This window comes from Aquarana catesbeiana, linkage group LG03 (assembly GCF_042186555.1).
Source record: "Aquarana catesbeiana isolate 2022-GZ linkage group LG03, ASM4218655v1, whole genome shotgun sequence".
Taxonomy (NCBI): domain Eukaryota; kingdom Metazoa; phylum Chordata; class Amphibia; order Anura; family Ranidae; genus Aquarana; species Aquarana catesbeiana.
In genome coordinates, this window is record NC_133326.1 from 549231159 (window position 1) to 549249253 (window position 18095).

The window sequence follows — 18095 nt, forward strand, 5'->3', positions numbered from 1 at the left end:
CCATTCATTTGAATGGGCTGCCAATGCCATGCCTGCGTTTCCTGCAAAAAAAAAAGTGCATGCACCATGTAATAGGCTGCGCACACCTGTGCCCATCAAGCAATGAAATAAAGCACTATCTGTCCATTCTGCTTTTGCACCATGTAACTTACCTGCAGTTCCTGCACTGGCAAACTTGCTGCATTTTTAGATGTTTAGGCCATGCTTTTAAAAACACAGTGCGTTTGTGTGTGCAGGAACTGCAGGTAAGTCGCATGGTGCAAAAGCAGAATGGATTTCAAGGCCACTGCATTTTTAAAATGCTGCATGCACCTTTTTTTTCTGCAGGAAACGCAGGCATGGCAACCCATTCAAATGAATGAGCTGCTGTGCCTGCGCAAATGTGGGCCGCCAAAACACATACATGTGAATGTGTGATGTGACAGTGGCTGCAATGTAATTGGGGTGCTGTGATGTGTAAAGGGGAACTATGACATGAAGGGGACTCTAATGTAATGGGGCACTGTGATGTGTAAAGGGGCACTATAATGTGAAATTGTCTGCAATGTAATAGGGCGCTGTGATGTGAAGAGGCTGCAATGTAATGGAGTGCTGTGACATGAAAGGGAACTGAGGACACCGTGGGACTGCTGTGAAGGGAGTCTGCAAAGTTTTTTGTTTTTTTTTTAGATAATTCTATGTGTGTGTCTGTTTTTCGAGATGTTGGGGCGAAGAGCAAAATTGCATGGGGGGGCCAAAAAAAATGTTTGCCCAGAACCCAAACCATATTAAAGAGGGCCCTGGAGCAGAAGGATAGAGTGGAGGAACACTCCCTTATATGTGAATATATCCCTAAGGCTGCTTTCACTCTCAGGCACTTTGCAGGCGCTAAAGTGCTAAAAATAGTGCCTGCAAAGCGCCCTGAAACAGCCGCTCAATTCACTCCAATGTGAAAGCCCCGAGGGCTTTGGCTACTTTCACACAGAGGCGGGCGGGCGCTGGCGGTAAAGCAGCGCTATATTAATGCCGCTTTACCATCGTTTTAGCAGCGTTTTTAACCCCCCCCCCCAGCGTGGTTTTAACCCCTGCTAGCGGCCGGAAAAGGGTTAAAACCGCCCCCAAAATGCCGCTGCAGCGGCACTTTGCCGGCGGGTTTGCAGTGCTGCCCCATTGTTTTCAATGGGAAGGGGCGCTTTAGGAGCGGTGAATACACCGCTCCTACAGCTCTCCAAATATGCGGCTTGCAGGATTTTTTTAACTGTCCTGCAAGCACAAGCCCTCGGGGCTTTCACATTGGAATGAATTGAGCGGCTCTTTGCAGGCGCTATTTTTAGCACTTTAGCACCTGCAAAGCGCCTCGGTGTGAAAGCAGCCTTTCACACTGGAGCGGTGCGCTTGCAGGATGGTCAAAAAAGTCCTGCAAGCCGCATCTTTGGAGCGCTGTAGGAGCGGTGTACTAATTGCTCCTAAAGCGCCCCTTCCCATTGAAAACAATGGGGCGGCGCTTTGCCAGCGGTTTTAACCCATTTTCGGCTGCTAGCGGCCAAATAGTGTCACTAAAACTACGGTAAAGAGCGCCCCCTTAACGACAGCGCCCGCTCGCTTCAGTATGAAAGTAGCCTTTGGCCCCTTGCACACTGAGGCGCTTCTAAACTGCCAGTAAAACATTTTAGCGCTTTTGAAGAGCTTTTCAGGCGCTTTTGAAGGGCTTTCCATTAATTTCAATGGAGAGGGGTGTTTTTTCACCACCCTGCCAGCCCACTGCCCCAGCGTGAAAGCATTAATTGATTTTAATGGAAATAGGTTTTCATGAGCTTTTCAGGCGCTTTTTTTAGCGTGAACACGCCTGAAAAGTGCCTTAGTGTGAAAGGGGTCTTAGTGCACTAGACCTAATTAATTACAGAGTTTAGAATCTTTTGGTGAGTCAATCCCTAAAGGGAATAGAGTGTGTGGATGAAGATTATCACGGAGTGGATCTACAAGGGAAGTGAAAAAGATTGAAAATGTTTTGCTTCATGTTTATGCTGTTTTATTTTATGGAGGATATATCATTTTATATTTTGTACATATGAACTGTGTATGAACTTAGCATGGAAAATCACATATGTACTTTATCTGTATTATATGCATTTTGCACTTTATTAGAATTTACTAATGTTATGCTGGTTATTTAATAGTATTTATAGCGTCACTTGGCACTTTATAAGCTATTTGTATATTTAAGGGAGTTACATTTACAAGCGTGTTCCTAATAAATGTAGCTCTCTCTAGATCGCCATATGTTAGCATATGTACAGTGGGGCAAAAAAGTATTTAGTCAGCCACCAATTGTGCAGATTCTCCCACTTAAAAAGATGAGAGAGGCCTGTAATTGTCATCATAGGTATACCTCAACTATGAGAGACAAAATGTGGAAACAAATCCACATATCACATTGTCTGATTTTTGAAAGAATTTATTTGCAAATTATGGTGGAAAATAAGTATTTGGTCAATATCATAAGTGCCTCTCAATACTTTGTTATATATCCTTTGTTGGCAATGATAGGAGGTCAAACATTTTCTGTAAGTCTTCACAAGGTTGTCACACACTGTTGCTGGTATGTTGGCCCATTCCTCCATGCAGATCTCCTCTAGAGCAGTGATTTTTAGGGGCTGTCGCTGGGCAACACAGACTTTCAACTCCCTCCAAAGGTTTTCTATGGGGTTGAGATCTGGAGACTGGCTAGGCCACTCCAGGACCTTGAAATGCTTCTTATGAAGCCACTCCTTCATTGCCCGGGCGGTGTGTTTGGGATCATTGTCATGCTGAAAGACCCAGCCACGTTTCATCTTCAGTGCCCTTGCTGATGGGAGGAGGTTTGCATTCAAAATCTCACGATACATGGCCCCATTCATTCTTTCATGTACACGGATCAGTCGTCCTGTTGCCTTTGCAGAGAAACAGCCCCAAAGCATGATGTTGCCACCCCCATGCTTCACAGTAGGTATGGTGTTCTTTGGTTGCAACTCAGCATTCTCTCTCCTCCAAACACGACGAGTTGTGTTTCTACCAAACAGTTCTACTTTGGTTTCATCTGACCATATGACATTTTCCCAATCCTCTTTTGGATCATCCAAATGCTCTCTAGCAAACCTCAGACGGGCCCGGACATGTACTGGCTTAAGCAGGGGGACACGTCTGGCACTGCAGGATCTGAGCCCCTGGCGGTGTAGTGTGTTACTGATGATAGCCTTCGTTATGTTGGTCCCAGCTCTCTGCAGGCCATTCCCTAGGTCCCCCCGTGTGGTTCTGGGATTTTTGCTCACTGTTCTTGTGATCATTTTGACCCCACAGGGTGAGATCTTGCGTGGAGCCCCAGATCAAGGGAGATTATCAGTGGTCTTGTATGTCTTCCATTTTCTAATTATTACTCCCACAGTTGATTTCTTCACACCAAGCTGCTTGCCTATTGCAGATTCAGTCTTCCCAGCCTGGTGCAGGTCTAAAATTTTGTTTCTGGTGTCCTTCGACAGCTCTTTGGTCTTCACCATAGTGGAGTTTGGAGTGTGACTGTTTGAGGTTGTGGACAGGTGTCTTTTATATTGATAACAAGTTCAAACAGGTGCTATTAATACAGGTAATGAGTGGAGGACAGAGGAGCCTCTTAGGGTCGGTTCACACTAGGACGACTTGTCAGGCAACCTAGCCGCCTGGCAAGTAGCGTCCCGTTCTGTACAATGGAACCGTTCTAATCGGAGCGACGCAAGTCGCTCCAACTTAGAAAAAGGTTCCTGTACTACTTTGGGGGCGACTTGAGGCGACTTGCATAGACTTCTGTATAGAAGTCGTTTTGCAAGTCGCCGCCCCTGTCGTGTCCAGGTCGCCTGAGGCAGTCGCGCTGCAAGTCGCGCTGCAAGTCGCGCTGCCTCAGTGTGAACCGGGGCTTAAAGGAGAAGATACAGGTCCGCGAGAGCCAGAAATCTTGCTTGTTTGTAGGTGAATACCTATAACCACAACAGGTCTGCGAGAGCCAGAAATCTTGCTTGTTTGTAGGTGAATACCTATAACCATAATTTGCAAATAAATTCTTTCAAAAATCAGACAATGTGATCAGTGCCTGGACAAGGCCATCCAGTGCCCAGGGCAAAAATACCAAACTGCGCCCCCCCTTCCCTTAGGGTTAGGGTCGGGGCACCCAAATATCTGCCATAAACCATTGCGCCCAGGGCAAACCTTCCTTCTGCCCTCCCCTTGTCCTGGCCCTGAATGTGATTGTCTGGATTTGTTTCCACATTTTGTCTCTCATAGTTGAGGTATACCTATGATGACAGTTACAGGCCTCTCATCTTTTTAAGTGGGAGAACTTGCACAATTGGTGGCTGACTAAATACTTTTTTGCCCCACTGTATATTTATGTGTATATATGCTATTTGGATTTGAGAACAGATATTCTTTCAGTTTCTTTTAATCCAATCCATTTCTTGTGAGCAAGATCCTAAGCTATTGCGTATGAACCATTTAAGAAGCTAGTGTTTCCGTTTGCCACTAGAGGGAGCAAAACACTCCTTTTCACGGCTTTGTATTCCAAGTTGCTGGTCCTAAGTTTTTTTGCTGCACACTGAGTAGTGAACTGATTTAAATACTTTACAAGTCTTCAAGAATGCATTTTCTGACAGATCACAATATACAACAACAGTATCATGTTTCAGAAAGCTCTATGTTTTATTGGCATAAAGTCACCCTTGGGCTTCAGTCTAGGGTTGCCACCTTTTCATCAAGTCAAACACGAACACTTTAGCAGCGCACAGCATTTTTTTTTTTTTTTCTTTATAGTATTAACTATACATACGGTATATTTTGCAATTAAATAACATTTCTAATCATATGAAGATAACCCGCAGAGTTCCCCTACACCGTAAGGGGGGACTCTGCAGACTCTGATGTGAGGGATAACTCGGGGGATTCTGACATAAGGGATGCTCAGGGAACCCTGATTTAAGGGGGAACACTGGGAACTCTGATGCACAGAGAGGACTCTGATGTAAGGGGGAACACTGTGGCTTCTGGTGTAAAGGGGAGCTCTGAGAACCCTGATTTCCCTTAGTGTACTCACTCAGAGGCAGGAGAGAGAACGGGGGAGGGGGGGAGACTTCAGTCACAGACAGGGATGGATGGTGAGCTCACCCACCCCTTGGCACCTCTCATCCAGATGTATGTGAGGCTGCTGAACTTAAAATTTCCGGCCCCCACTTTCCTTTTCTGAGGCACAGCGCCAGGGATTGGAGTGTGGGTAGATACAGAGGGGTAGGGGTGGGAGGAAAAGGAGCAGATTTAGCCCTCTCTCCTCTGTGTGTGTGTGTGTGGGGGGGGGATTGTTAGTGCTGTCTTTGGGCAGTGTGAAAGAGAGTGTAACAGACACTCTAAGCTTAGACAACTGCAGTCTGCAACCCTGCTGGGAGACCATAATCCAGTCTGAATAAAGTGTTCGGGTTTCAGGCAGTTTGAAACCTGGACACATGATTCCAAACCTGAATTGTCCGGGTGAATCCCAGACAGGTGGCAACCCTACTTCAGTCAGTGATTTTTGCCTAGGGTGAGTTGATGTGATCTGTCTGCTGCAGGCAGGAGGAAGCATTTCCTCAATCTCCTTTTCCCAAAGGTTTAGACTTCAACATTGTAACTTTGCAGCAAGTCACATGGTGAGAGACAGCAACAGGGGCTGATCTGTGTCAGACATTTTTGAACACAGCCAGGAACTGTACAGGTGCCAGGTTTTACATGATTGTGTCATCTCATAATTGACATCTCAGTCCAGGAAGTGGATGGCGACCCTGGTTGTCACCTAAAAAAAAAAAAAAAATGGCTCTGACCTCTTGTGGAGGAAAGCAGATGAAGCAATCTTTGTAAGGCCCCTTCCACACGTAGTGGACTCCACCAGCTCAGGAGGAATCTGTCCGCTGCTCCAAGCTGAGCAGGTGGATGGCTGATCCATGTCCGCATCAGTTATGCAGAGCAGGCACAGACACAGCCCATTCTCTTCTATGGGTGGTTGGATATAAACAGACCACCTATCCATTTACACCTGACTGCCATTCCCATCTCTCTTTTTTAGCAGATCGGATTGGATGTCCATATGACACATGTCCGTTCACATCTGCCACTCTATAGAGAATAATTGAGAGTCCAGTCGGGTCCGCCAGAAAAACTGACAGGTGGACCTGATGTGAAAGGAGCCTTAGAGCCGGTTCACACGGGGGCGACTTGTCAGGCGACCTAGCCGCCTGACAAGTCGCCTCCCGTTCTGTACAATGGAACCGTTCTAATCGTCGCTCCGACTTAGAAAAAAGGTTCCTGTACTACTTTGGGGGCGACTTGCATAGACTTCTATACAGAAGTCGTTTTGCAAGTCGCCGTGGCAGTCGTGTGCAGGTCGCCTCGGTGAGGCGACCTGCAAGTCGTGCTGCTTCTAGTGTGAACCGGCTCTAAAGGGTGATAAATTCCCAGAAATGTTACAATGATACATTACTGAGGATGCTGCACTTAAAGTGCAATATATCTGATGATACGTCCATTTTAGGGACAAACTAACATTCAGAGCTGGATGGTGGTAAAATGATACCTTCAGTTGCTTAGACGAGATATGTCAATGCCATCCCTTCTGTATTTTCTATTATTTTTAAAGCTGTAGTTTAATCAGCTTATATTTTGTCCTCCCTGGTTCTTCCCTCACCCATAAGGGCCCATTCACACCTGAGCGTTTTGTAGCTTGAAGCCTGAAGCTACAAAATGCTGGAGGGGAAAAAATCAATTATTCTCTATGGAGATGGTTCACACCTCCACTCCAAAACGCCTGAAGCCCTACGCCTGAAGCTCAAACAAGTTCTGGACCCTAATCGGGCAGATTTGTGTGTTTTTCTGCTTTTTACATTGGTGACCTTTTGCCCTGCACAAAATCGCGACAAATCGTGGTAAAAAACGCTGCAAAATCGAGGTAAAATCGTGCGATTTTCTGCCTGAAAACGCCAAGCTCAGGTGTTAATGGGGCCTTACATGCTAATGAAATTCTAAAATTAAATCTTTTATTTTCATTATATAACTTAAAGTGGAAAATCAAAAAATGGATCAACAGGCAGGATTTTTAATGCAGAAGAGACATGCTTTGTCCCTTCTGTATCAACGTTTCCTACGTCCCTGTACAATTTGTTGAACATGTGCTGTAGAAATTCAGCAATATTGATGCTGTATGAACTCCCGCAGACACAGCCCTCGCCAAAAGTTTTGAGAATGACACAAATATTAATTTTCACAAAGTCTGCTGCTTCAGTGTTTTTAGATCTTTTTGTCAGATGTTACTATGGTATACTGAAGTATAATTACAAGCATTTCATAAGTGTCAAAGGCTTTTATTGACAATTACATTAACTTTATACAAAGAGTCAATATTTGCAGTGTTGACCCTTCTTTTTCAGGACCTCTGCGGTTCACTCTGGCATGCTGTCAGTTAACTTCTGGGCCACATCATGACTGATAGCAGCCCATTCTTGCATAATCAATGCTTGGAGTCAGAATTTGTGAGGTTTCTTTTTGTTCACCCGCCTCTTGAGGATTGATCACAAGTTCTCAATGGGATTAAGATATGGGGAGTTTCCTGGCCATGGACCCAAAATTTCCATGTTTTGTTCCCCAAGCCACTTAGTTATCACTTTTGCCTTATGGCAAGGCGCTCCACCATGCTGGAAAAGGCATTGTTCATCACCAAACTGTTCTTGCATGGTTGGGAAAAGCTGTTTGCGGAGGATGTTTTTATACCATTCTTTAATTATGGCTGTGTTCTTAGGCAAAATTGTAAGTGAGCCCATTACCTTGGCTGAGCAGTAACCCCGCACATGAATGGTCTTGGGATGCTTTACTGTTGGCATGACACAGGAGTGATGGTAGCGCTCACCTTTTCTTCTCCGGACAAGGTTTCTTACGGATGCCCCAAACAATCAGAAAGGGGATTCATCAGAGAAAATGACTTTCCCCAGTCCTCAGCAGTCCAATCCCTGTACCTTTTGCAGAATATTGGTCTGTCTTGGATGTTTTTCCTGAAGATTACTGGCTCCTTTGCGGCCCTTCTTGATGCCAGACCATCCTCCAAAAGTCTTCTCGTCATTGTGTGTGCAGATGCATTCACACCTGCCTTCTGCCATTCCTGAGCAAGCTCTGCACTGGTGGTGCCCTGATCCCGCAGCTGAATCAACTGTAGGAGACGGTCCTGATGCTTGCTGGATTTTCTTGGGCGCCCTGAAGCCTTCTTCACAAATGCAGTGGAGATGTTTTTTATGGGATGAAGTTCATTTTCATGGCAAAGAGGGACTTAATTAATTGCAATTGATCTGATCACTCTTTGTAACATTCTGGGGTATATGCAAATTGCCATAATAAAAACTGAGGCAGCAGACTTTGTGAAAATTAATTTTTGTGTCATTCTCAAAACCGGGTCTCTGTGCTTCTCTATACAATGCAGACAGATCATGTTTGGTGGGAAGGGCTGACAGGGGGCTGTATCAAGCTTCATGAAAATATCTTCGTACCCTGCCTCAGTACTCCTCTCAGGAACCCCCAGCCTTGATGTGTGCTGACTCTTGGGAGGAGATATGCAGAATGCCTTGATGGGTGGATGTCAGTCTGGAGGAGTGGACATTTCTGGGCAGGCTTCAATTACATTCAGACCACTCTAGGTAATACCCTTATGTGATGCTGAGCGTCCATGATTTACAGCACAAAAATCCAATGAATAAAAGGGGCGAGCTTGGGAAGAAAAGTGGATGCTGTATTTAAAACCGGCTAACCTCACCCGATCCCACTTTAAACTCCTTCTACAAATCACAACAGCCGCGAAATAGAACATAGCTGGAAATCACCAATGCTAATATTAGCTGAAACCAAACACAGAGTTACTATGATCCATGTCAAAATAGAAGCTGTCACTCATGACAAAATCTGCAAATTCGAGAAAACCTGGCATCCTTGGGTTAAACATTATTTACCCCCCCAACTTTGACGAATCCTTATTGATGCCTTGGTAACATACAATTAATACTTTCACTTTTTATATGTGTGTCTGGTGATTGAAGTTGCATTCTACCCCAGGAACTATTCCTATTTCTATTCTTATTTTTATTCTTACTTTATTCTTATTGGTGTTCTTATTCTTCTTACTTCTCGTTTTCTCCTCTTTCCCTCCATTTTCTTAATTTTTTATCCCTTGCCTTTCTCCGTTCTTTGCTCTCCCATTTCCCAAATGTTTCTCCCTTTTCTTTTTCCTCTTGGTCCAGGTAACAACAATTCTACCTATACCTTCTATATTTATAACATTATAATTTTGAACTCTAATATGCTTCATATACTAGATAGATCTCTATACATTTTTCATGTTTATGCTATGTGTGATTTTCGATAACCTCTTGTTTAATACTAATTTGTCTTCTTTATTATATTGGATTTCGATCTTTCCCAAACACTTTTAAGAACAAATTCTCTTAATTACTATGCCTATTTTTGAACTATAGAGTATATATCATCTTATATTTTGTCTTGGAGCTATCTTCACAACTGTACTTTATGATGTTACTTCTTTATTGTTGCATCTGTACCTGATTGTATAAATTGTTAAAATCTAATAAAACAAATTTGACAAGAAAAGATGATGCTGGTGCTGGATGTCCTCCAGCCAGGAAATAAGGCGGCTCTATGTGACTTGCTGCAGCTTCTAATGCACATTGTGAGAAGCTCACAGTGTGCAGTGAAAACCAGAGTATCTGTACAAGAGAAGCCTGTACAACTGTGCAAGACTGAGTGGAAGGCTGGAGTCCAGCTTTAAGTTTTCTATGTTTAGTTTGAAAATCAATGCAATTTGAAAAAATTAGTAAAGACCAGGCTGTCATATTCAGGATATGGATTTTCTTTCAGAGTTGAGCTGGGGACTGTCCATAGAAGTCATGGGCTGTTAGCAACAATTCCTATTTAATAAGCCTCTATATTTATCTTCCTTATTTAGTTTCTCCCTTGCATGACAAGAACAGAAAAGGATTTTGTCCCCTAAAGTGCACATGGCACACTGAGCCGTGACAGCAAATGACAGGTTTGATCTGGCAGCTCCGAAGGGCAGTGTGTTGACTGCACAGGGCGGCCATCATTAGCGACATTACTAACAAAGTGTGACAGGTCCCAGACTGAGACATGACCTTCTGTGTTATTATCCCTGAGAGGAGCTCACACTCCTAGTGATGTCTCCATACTGCTTTGTATCGCTGTATATTAGTAATTCTATAAATTCGTTTTCACTGTTGCTTATTGACACATTGGACTGTCTGGACACACTTCCCATATACAGATTAAAGCATAATTCTAACCAAAACGTCAAGAAGGGACACGGACCATAAAAAAAACCCTATTTCTAACCCCTCCCTATTCTAGTTGTAGCTGGAATTGGCCTTTAAAGAGACCCTGTCATTTAGCAGACCATTCATTTCAGCAACCATCTTCCAATAAGATTATATGAGCATTAAGGTATTGATTGCATGTTATTACCTGTAAAGGTTTTTCTTGTGTAGACAACCAAAAACCCCTGAATTGCTGCTGGGGGTCCCGTCTTGGATGTGAGGTCAGCAGCCCCAACAGACTTAGCTGTCACTCAAATGACACTATATAGTATTCCCCTTCATTCATCCTCCTACATAAAAGGTTATGTAGAGAGATGAGAGCTGGGCCAGCACAGAGTAATTAGGCACTACCAGAAGAGAAGATGGCTTCGACATGATTAGACAGGTCACTGTGCTAGTGAATTGACTCCTACTAGGCACATTGCAAGTAAATAAAAAAGTGTTTATGTAAAGGGGATAACGCTGCAAGTGAGCATTTATATTACTTGATTGTTCTGTGCTTTTTCTGCCAATTTTCTAGTTAGTGGCAGGTTCTCTTTGATATGATAAATAAACCTTTAATGAAGAGTAATTCTTGTTTAGGTTCACTTGACTCGTACTTGTTCACCTGGGTTTTCGGTAAATAATGGCAGCCTATCTCTCTCTCTCTCTCTCTCTCCCAATCTATCACATTCCCTGGCGGCTGAGAACAAATTGTCTAGATTCCAGGCAGGGTTCCTCCAAGCCATGTCCCAGATGCTGAGGTTAGAGGCCGCTCGGCTGACGGTGTGGGAAATTCCGCTGCCTGGCACAGATAGTTGATGTGATGGCTGAGTGCTGGCTGCAGGCTGTGCTGCTCCCACCGCTCTCTGGCTGTCACTTCCTATCAGATATACATTCCTGGCGTGTGCCAGCTTCCCTGCCGCCCTGTATGTGTGTCATGTCAGGATCTGGCTCGGGAGGGAGAGGAAGTCTTCAGTAGAAGATCATCAGCAGGGGGTCCCTACCTGTCTCAGGAGCTTAAAGCTGCTGTACTAAGCTTAGACATAAAACTAGATAGATCGGTGCTAATGTCTCACTTTTCTGGGACCCCGAGTGTCCATGTGTTATTCTTCATGATACACTATGTGGCCAAAAATATGTGGATCCACTCCAAACGACTAAGTTCAGGAGTTTCCAGCTAAGGTATTGTTAAGTCTATAGCATACAAAGCCATTTTAGACCAGCCTTTCCCAGCTAGGGTTCAGAGGAACACTAGGGTTCCTCCAGTGGCTGCTAGGGGTTCCTTTGGTAATTAGCAACCTGTGTCTTCCAGACAAGTAACCACTGACAACAATGATCTTTTTAGCTGTCTGTAAGGAGGGATTCTTGCCAATGACCACAAATGTAAAAAGCATTTTTCCCATTGACCATCATACTAATATACCATGAGCTGTAGATATACAGTAGTTATCAGAAGGAGTTATGTGGGCCTGGAAAGTTAATTAAAGGGTTCCTTCATGTTAAAAAGGTTGACAAAGGCTGTTTTAGAAAATTTGACTATTCCAACCTTGTGATAACAGTTTGGGAAGGTCCCTTTTTGATCCAGCATGACTGTACCCCTGTGTACAAAGCCAGCTCCATAAAAACATGGTTTGACCAGTTTCGAGTAGAAGAACTTGAGAGTCCTGACCTCAGCCCTACTGAATACCTTTGGGATGAATTTGAACACCGATTGTGATCCAGGTCTTCTCGTCCATCATTGGTACCTAACCTCACAAATGGACACGCGTTCCAACAGATATACTCCAGAATCTTGTGTAATGTCTTCCCAGAAGGGTGGAGGATCTTATAGCTGCAATGGGGGCAAGTTCATACTAATGGCCATGGTTTTTAAATGATTTTACATTATGACTATACGCTGTAGCAATGTGTATCATTGCTTGAGAATCTCAGGTGTCATTGGGGGAGATTTTCTAAAACTGATGCACACTGAATCTGGTGCAGCTGTGCATAGTATTCAGCTTCTAATGCCAGTTTGCTCAATTAAGCTTTGAAAATAAAACCTGGAAGCTGATTGGTTACTATGCACAGGGTTAGTAAATCTCCCCCATTGCGTAATCTTTTCTGTATACCAAATATCTGTCCTCAACATTTCACATCCTGAAGTGTCATTTTGCCATAGTTCAGGATCTGCAAACCTAAATTCCCCAGGTGTCTGAGTTTTGATTTTCTGGATCTCTGAGTGTTATTATTCTGAATTTTCAAGTGATGGCATTTTCTGGTATCTCAAAGTGGCAGCATATCCAGTCCCGTAACCCTCAAAAATGTCAGTGTAATTTTTCTGGGACCCCCCCATTTTCAACGTGACACTGCTCTGTGAACCATATAGAGCAGAAAGAATCTGGAACAGCTTTGCATAGCAACCAATCAGCTTGTTCAATTAAGCTTTGAAAATGAAAGCTAGAAGTTGATTGGTTGCCTTGCACATCTGTTCTAGATTCTGTCTGTTCCAGTTTTCTCCTCAGTGTCATTTTGTCATCGTTCTATCACCCCCGCTGTCAGAGTGTCAATGTTCTAGGTAGGACTTTAATGTATCAATGTGTAACTGTACTTGGACCTCAAATTTAAGTGTGCCATCATTCTGGAACCTAGATTATTAGTGTGACATTGCTCTGTGACTCCAAGTGTCAGCATGTCATTGTTCTAGGACCCCCATTGTCAGTGTCATTGTTCTGGAGCCCTAAATTGTCAGTGTGTAGTCATTATTACCCATAGTGTCAATGTGTTGTTGTTCTAGGACCCGAAGTGTCAATGTGTCATTGTTCTGCAACACCCAAGTATCAGTTTATCACTGTTTTGATACCCCTAAGTGTCAGTGTGTCATTGTGCTGGGTCCCTCAAGTGTCCCTGTGCCATTGCTGTGTTACTTTAAGTGTCAGGGTGTCATTGTTCTGAGTCCCCCAAGTGTCAGGGTGTCATTGTCCTGAGTCCCCCAAGTGTCAGGGTGTCATTGTTCTGAGTCCCCCAAGTGTCATGGTGTCATTGTTCTGAGTCCCCCAAGTGTCAGGGTGTCATTGTCCTGAATCCCCCAAGTGTCAGGGTGTCATTGTCCTGAATCCCCCAAGTGTCAGGGTGTCATTGTCCTGAGTCCCCCAAGTGTCAGGGTGTCATTGTCCTGAGTCCCCCAAGTGTCAGGGTGTCATTGTTCTGAGTCCCCCAAGTGTCAGGGTGTCATTGTTCTGAGTCCCCCAAGTGTCAGGGTGTCATTGTCCTGAGTCCCCCAAGTGTCAGGGTGTCATTGTTCTGAATCCCCCAAGTGTCAGGGTGTCATTGTCCTGAGTCCCCCAAGTGTCAGGGTGTCATTGTTCTGAATCCCCCAAGTGTCATGGTGTCATTGTTCTGAGTCCCCCAAGTGTCAGGGTGTCATTGTTCTGAGTCCCCCAAGTGTCAGGGTGTCATTGTTCTGAGTCCCCCAAGTGTCAGAGTGTCATTGTTCTGAGTCCCCCAAGTGTCAGGGTGTCATTGTTCTGAGTCCCCCAAGTGTCAGGGTGTCATTGCTCTCTGACCTCAAGTATCAATGAGTCAGTATGGGTGCTGAGACACCCAAGTGTCACAATGCCATTGCTGTGTTGCTTTCAGTGTCAGTGTGTCCACCAAGGGTCAGTGTGTTTTTTCTGGTACCCCCATGTGTCAGTATGATGTTCTTTCACCTCAACTGTCAGGGTGTCATTCTTCTGGAACCCCAGGTTGTTCATATTACATTGCTCTGTGACCCTCAAGTGTCAGCCTGTCATTGTTCTGAAACTCCTAGGTATCAGCCTGTCATTACTTTGAGACCCCCGTGTCATAGCTCTGTGACCTCGAAGGTCAGTGTGTTATTGTTCTGGGGTCCCCAAATGTCAGTGTGACATTGTTCTGTCACTCCATCCATCAGTGTGACATTGTTCTGTCACTCCATCCATCAGTGTGACATTGTTCTGTCACCCCAGCCATCAGAGTGACATTGTTCTGGTGCCCCAATGTATTATTTTGTAATTTTATAGGGATCCTAGGTTAAGTAAGCCATTGTTCTGGAACCCTGAATGAATGTGGCATTCCTCTGTGACCCCAGGCATCAGTATGTCACTGCTTTGAGACACCCAGGAGTTAGTGTGTCATTGCTCCATGATCTTAAGGTAGACACTGTCATTCTTCTGCAACCCCTAAATATCAGTGTGTCTTTATTTTGAGGACACCTCCCCCCCTCCAATTGTCATTGTGCCATTGTTGTGAATCCCTCAAATGTCAGTGTGCCATTGTACTGGGACATCATATGTCAGTATGTCATTGTACATGCACCTCCATCATTACACAAACCCCTTCCCCCATACTATCCCCATCCTTACACAGGGCCCCCTCCCCCAAACTAACCCATCACTACACAGGACCTCTCCCCCATCATTACACAGGACCCCTCCCTCTTCCCAGCAGTCTCACATTGATAGTGTCCAAAGGATGTAAGGCGAACACCAGGCACACCCAGCCAGCCAAACCCTCTAGTGAAGTTCTTCAGTGGGCCGATGGTCTGCGGCTTGTCGGGTATGGTGAGGGGTCAGTGTTACTGTGCCTGGGATTGACAGGCGCACCTCCCCGGCCAAGATTTCCCTTATTGAGCTGGCCAATCACCGCCCAGGCTACAGACAAAACACCAAACCAATCACCAGTGCCCCCCAACATTCAATTCCACCCTCATCTGCTGAGTGATAGCCATATCCACTTATTAACTATTTGTGGGCAGTGCGGGCTCAAGGAGCAGCTGCTTTGGGCCCAGCAATAATGACTGGGCCTGGGGCAGCTGCCCCTTCTGCCCCACGTTGAAGATGGCTCTGTGTACATGGACCCCCAAGTGTCAGTGTGCCATTCTACTGGGACATAATGTGTCTGTATGTCATTGTACAGGAACCCCCAAGTGTCAGCGTGTCATTACAATCTGGTGCAATACAATATAGCAAAAACCCTAAGGGGGCAGGCACAAATATTGCACCAAATCCTACAAAAAAAGCCCACACATCTAGCAAAAAATATTTGAGAAATTTCTTAAAATACAGCTTGAAGAAAGTCAAACGTGGTCATGACTGTGTGAGGGGTGAGTGGGAGTATGGCTCGGTACGTGACTCACTGTAATAATGGTGCTCTGTAGGGGAGTATCGCACTGCTACTCTATACAGGTACTGCATGAAAAACTCAGCACTCCGCCTCCGATTAATGAGGATCATTTTTTTTTGTAATGTGAAGTTGCAGATTTTTTTTTTTTTTTCCTTAACTGGTTCTTAAGAGAAGGTGTAATGTTGGGATGTCTCCCTAGAGGTAATTGTGTGTTTAAGCTGGAGTTTGTATTGTTCATCAGACCAAAACCTGCAATTCATTTCACCTGTCTCTGACTCTATTACATTTATTATGTAACTCCTGGTAGTATCCCACAGTGTGCTATATAAGTAATGGGCCCCAGGTCATTCACTGCAGCTTATAATCAGAATTACTGCCATGATTAGGATATGGTATATTGTGATCACTTTATTAGGAGAGGAGAGGTCAGTGTGTTCTGATGTCTGTGTATTAGGAGAGGAGAGGAGAGGTCAGTGTGTTCTGATGTCTGTGTATTAGGAGGAGAGGAGAGGTCAGTGTGTCCTGATGTCTGTGTATTAGGGGGAGGAGAGGAGAGGTCAGTGTGTTCTGATGTCTGTGTATTAGGAGAGGAGAGGCGAGGTCAGTGTGTCCTGATGTCTCTGTATTAGGAGGAGAGGAGGGGTCAGTGTGTTCTGATGTCTGTGTATTAGGAGAGGAGAGGAGAGGTCAGTGTGTTCTGATGTCTGTGTATTAGGAGAGGAGAGGAGAGGTCAGTGTGTTCTGATGTATGTGTATTAGGAGGAGAGGAGAGGTCAGTGTGTTCTGATGTCTGTGTATTAGGGGGAGGAGAGGAGAGGTCAGTGTGTTCTGATGTCTGTGTATTAGGAGAGGAGAGGCGAGGTCAGTGTGTTCTGATGTCTGTGTATTAGGAGAGGAGAGGAGAGGTCAGTGTGTTCTGATGTCTGTGTATTAGGAGGAGAGGAGAGGTCAGTGTGTTCTGATGTCTGTGTATTAGGAGGAGGAGAGGAGAGGTCAGTGTGTTCTGATGTCTGTGTATTAGGGGGAGGAGAGGAGAGGTCAGTGTGTTCTGATGTCTGTGTATTAGGAGAGGAGAGGCGAGGTCAGTGTGTCCTGATGTCTCTGTATTAGGAGGAGAGGAGGGGTCAGTGTGTTCTGATGTCTGTGTATTAGGAGAGGAGAGGAGAGGTCAGTGTGTTCTGATGTCTGTGTATTAGGAGAGGAGAGGAGAGGTCAGTGTGTTCTGATGTCTGTGTATTAGGAGGAGAGGTCAGTGTGTTCTGATGTCTGTGTATTAGGGGGAGGAGAGGAGAGGTCAGTGTGTTCTGATGTCTGTGTATTAGGAGAGGAGAGGAGAGGTCAGTGTGTCCTGATGTCTGTGTATTAGGAGAGGAGAGGAGAGGTCAGTGTGTCCTGATGTCTGTGTATTAGGAGGAGAGGAGAGGTCAGTGTGTTCTGATGTCTGTGTATTAGGAGGAGAGGAGAGGTCAGTGTGTTCTGATGTCTGTGTATTAGGAGAGGAGAGGAGAGGTCAGTGTGTTCTGATGTCTGTGTATTAGGAGGAGAGGAGAGGTCAGTGTGTTCTGATGTCTGTGTATTAGGAGAGGAGAGGAGAGGTCAGTGTGTCCTGATGTCTGTGTATTAGGAGGAGAGGAGAGGTCAGTGTGTCCTGATGTCTGTGTATTAGGAGGAGAGGAGAGGTCAGTGTGTTCTGATGTCTGTGTATTAGGAGGAGAGGAGAGGTCAGTGTGTTCTGATGTCTGTGTATTAGGAGAGGAGAGGAGAGGTCAGTGTGTTCTGATGTCTGTGTATTAGGAGGAGAGGAGAGGTCAGTGTGTCCTGATGTCTGTGTATTAGGAGAGGAGAGGAGAGGTCAGTGTGTTCTGATGTCTGTGTATTAGGAGAGGAGAGGAGAGGTCAGTGTGTTCTGATGTCTGTATTAGGAGAGGAGAGGTCAGTGTGTCCTGATGTCTGTGTATTAGGAGAGGAGAGGAGAGGTCAGTGTGTCCTGATGTCTGTGTATTAGGAGGAGAGGAGAGGTCAGTGTGTCCTGATATCTGTGTATTAGGAGGAGAGGAGAGGTCAGTGTGTTCTGATGTCTGTATTAGGAGGAGAGGAGAGGTCAGTGTGTTCTGATGTCTGTGTATTAGGAGGAGGAGAGGAGAGGTCAGTGTGTTCTGATGTCTGTGTATTAGGGGGAGGAGAGGAGAGGTCAGTGTGTTCTGATGTCTGTGTATTAGGAGGAGAGGAGAGGTCAGTGTGTTCTGATGTCTGTGTATTAGGAGAGGAGAGGAGAGGTCAGTGTGTTCTGATGTCTGTGTATTAGGAGGAGAGGAGAGGTCAGTGTGTTCTGATGTCTGTGTATTAGGAGAGGAGAGGAGAGGTCAGTGTGTTCTGATGTCTGTGTATTAGGAGAGGAGAGGTCAGTGTGTTCTGATGTCTGTGTATTAGGAGGAGAGGAGAGGTCAGTGTGTTCTGATGTCTGTGTATTAGGAGGAGGAGAGGAGAGGTCAGTGTGTTCTGATGTCTGTGTATTAGGAGGAGAGGAGAGGCCAGTGTGTTCTGATGTCTGTGTATTAGGAGGAGGAGAGGAGAGGTCAGTGTGTTCTGATGTCTGTGTAT

The 18095-nt window shown here is 45.0% G+C and overlaps 1 protein-coding gene and 1 long non-coding RNA gene across 6 annotated transcripts in view; both read left to right on the plus strand.

Moving 5' to 3' along the window:
- CACNA2D4 (calcium voltage-gated channel auxiliary subunit alpha2delta 4) overlaps positions 1-18095 on the plus strand; it is a 374858-nt gene that overhangs the window by 150579 nt on the left and 206184 nt on the right. The window lies entirely within an intron of this gene.
- The window catches only part of LOC141132769 (uncharacterized), an 81374-nt gene continuing 78941 nt past the window's right edge, over positions 15663-18095 (plus strand). The window contains exon 1 of the long non-coding RNA XR_012242963.1: positions 15663-16050. This is a non-coding gene — a long non-coding RNA (uncharacterized lncRNA). The remainder of the gene's footprint in view (positions 16051-18095) is intronic.